The sequence below is a fragment of the Suncus etruscus genome, chromosome 4 (genome assembly GCF_024139225.1).
Source record: "Suncus etruscus isolate mSunEtr1 chromosome 4, mSunEtr1.pri.cur, whole genome shotgun sequence".
NCBI lineage: Eukaryota > Metazoa > Chordata > Mammalia > Eulipotyphla > Soricidae > Suncus > Suncus etruscus.
Genome location: NC_064851.1, coordinates 9,215,409 through 9,218,701, shown reverse-complemented (window position 1 = coordinate 9,218,701; position 3,293 = coordinate 9,215,409).

Sequence of the window (3,293 nt, the reverse complement as noted above, 5' to 3'; positions counted from 1 at the left end):
CTGTAACTCACATCCACTTTGCATTTGAACCCACTGAGCAAACTTCAGGAAAGAGTCTGACTAAAGTCACAAAATAGGCATATTTAACTTTAAAATAGAACTACGCTGTGATCCAGAAGTTCAACTCTTTGATATCTATCTAAAAACACAAAAACGTGGAATTAAAAAGGCGTATACACCATTTTGATCATTGCAATACTACTCACAATAGCCAAAACCTGGAAACAACCATCATACCCAACAATAGATGAATATATAGAGAAATTGCATTATATAGAGACTATGGACTTTTAATTCTGCTACAAGAAAGAGAAAATCCTGCGTTTGGGTACAACATCAATTAATGGCAATCAGAGAAATAAATTCTGGTGACAACACTTAAGTTACTCAGTGTACCAAGCAGAGAATGGATGAACATAGTCATATGGACTGTTGTAGTGAGAAACTGACACTTTGGGAGTGGATGTGGTGTGGCATCATTATATCTCTTAAACATTGTACTCTTAGAAATTGATGTCCAATCAATAAATTAAAGATATGTCTTTTGTAATAATTGCTTGCCCACTTGATTTATAAATTCTTCCTTTGTGTCAGATATACACAGATAGAAATTCCTGTGAAATATAAATGTCTTCATCTCCTTAGCTATTCTAGCAGGTTAAGGTCCATGCATTTCTGAATGATCTCTTGGCTCTCATCCTTCTAATCTTATTCTTTCTCCCAAGTAGTCAGTCAACCCATCCAAGCCCTGCTCACAAGCCAGAAATTCGCAGATTAGATCATTTTTCCTCTGAGTTGGAGAATAATATATAGTGATCAAGGTTATACCCATTTGATTATCTTCTTTCATTTTCCTTCAGAAATGCCTGAGAGTTGAGCTGAATATTGCAGCCACCCACTTCAAGCTTATGCTCCTCTGCAGATCCACCCTTGAAGTCAATTCATGCTTTTTCTTCTCTTCCATTAGTTCCTCATAAAGTCGAAAGTGTGAGTTGAAGTAGAGGCAGCAAAACAATCCATGAGACTCTAGAAGAGTTTTATCATCTGTAAGTGAAGTTTACTTTTAACTTTCAGAGCACTTCGGGCCTGGACTCATCTATTTCTGTTAGACTTGCTAATGAAATGCTACTCTATGTGCCAATTTTATGCTTCAGTGTATAACATAACATCAAGGTCATGGTGATCAGCTCAGGGCTCCAAGTCACTTGGTGCCTCTCATGGCTAGACATTGGATAGCTACTAGCATTCAGTATTGCTTTTCAAATAGAGAATAATTGGCACAGAAGAAGGCCTCATTACAAACAGTAGAAATCAAGCACCTTTCCAGGCTTACCGGAGGTTTCAGATAGGATCAGTGTTGCTGTAGATTCTGAAATCATTGGGCCTGCCTGCAGCATCAAAAAACTCCTCAATGCTTTGCACCATAGACTGTCACAGAACATCATTCAAAACTGCTATTATGAGTTAATAAATGGGTCAGAGGTGCAAGACCAACTCTGCTTTATGTTACCTGCAATGCACAAAAAGACCTATCTGGTGTGGAGATTCTTTCCTCATGCTGGATAGAGGCACAGCCAATAGCCTCAGATTTGAATAGCACAATGCTGATGGTCACCAGGCCCTAGAAACTTCCTCAACACAATGGACATCCAAAACTGAGAAGACTGTGACTTTTATCTTCTAACATGAACATATTTAATTAAGTATGTGGAGTATTTAATAGACCCTGTTAACCATTGACAATGATCATAATTTCATTAAAGCAACAGATAATATTTGGCAGGTTGTAAGACTAAACATGGCCCCTTCAAATAACAGTGATGACAACAACCAAGAAATCTGATACAGTCCTGGCTCAAAAATCATTAGGTTGTATTGCTTTTTACAAGCTATGAATGATACACATTTCAATTCTCATTTTTGCTCACTAATTGAGATGTAGTAAAGACAAACAAAAGACAGACAAAATATTTGCTGCATCATAGGTACATATTCCTGGCACAGTACTAGGTAATTCTCATTATGTTGCTATTTCCAGAATGGTCGCTGGGGAGTAGCAGCCCCACCTAATTAATTTTGTCATCCCCAAGCCCTCCTCTGTCATCTCATTGTCTCTTGCAATAAGACTACTGGTGAGTTAAACAAAAATATACTAGGTATCATGAATCTTGAAATTTCTCAATTCTTTGGCAGAAGTACTGGTTTCTGCCTGATTGAAAATTGTGTTTGTTTACTATATTTTTCTGGAGGTAGATGTTAGATGCAGTGTATTCATCTCAACCATTCCACTGCCCTAGTCTATCTTACTCTATTAATTCTTTCAATATAAAGATGGATGGGGGCCAGAGATGTGGCACAGTGGTAGGGTATTTGACTTGCACACAGCTGACCTAGGAAGGACGGCACTTTGATCCCCCTGAATCCCATATGGTCCCAAGCCAGGAGCAATTTCTGAGCGCATAGCCAATAATAACCCCTGAGCGTTATTGGGTGTGGCCCAACCCCTCCCAAATAAATAAATAAATAAAAATAAATATGGATAAATGGATGGATGGATAGGTAAATGCGTAGGTAGTAAATAGGTAGGTATGTAGGTAGATATAGATGATAGACAGATGATAGATAGATAGAGAGAGAGATAGATGATAGATAGATAGATAGATAGATGATAGATAGATAGATAGATAGATAGATAGATAGATAGATAGATAGATAGATAGATAGATAGATAGATAGATAGAAATGATGGGAGGGAGGAAAGGAGATATTCCCAACACATAATTAACTCTCACCAATTAATTTCTTCATGTCTTAGAAAAGGGCATATCCATTGAGTTCTCCTAGGAGGTACTTGTTAGGAGCAGATTAAATAGATAACATGTACACGGTACGTCTATTCCAACAGTCCCATCTCCTTAACCTCCAATGCTCTTCTTTGAAATATGCAGAGGAAGTTTGTTTTTTTAGACCTTATTAATACTCTGAGTCTATGCATCAGTTTCTCAGCCCAAGGGATGTTGAATCCCTGGGATCCACGTCCATTGGGAACTAGTGCATTAAATATAAAACCTTAGAAGAATGTTCCCATGTTCAAAAATGTGACTCCTTAGACATTAGTATTCTGTTCCCCTTCAAATTTAACTCTTACAATTCAGTACCACACATGCTTCTCAAGTCCTGGAAATTTTCTGGTGAATAAGCTCTTTCTTGTAAAGATTTCTACTTTTAATCCTTGCGATTTGGGGACCTGGTGAAGAGTCGAAGACAATTGTGCTGGAAGCATTCTGGACATT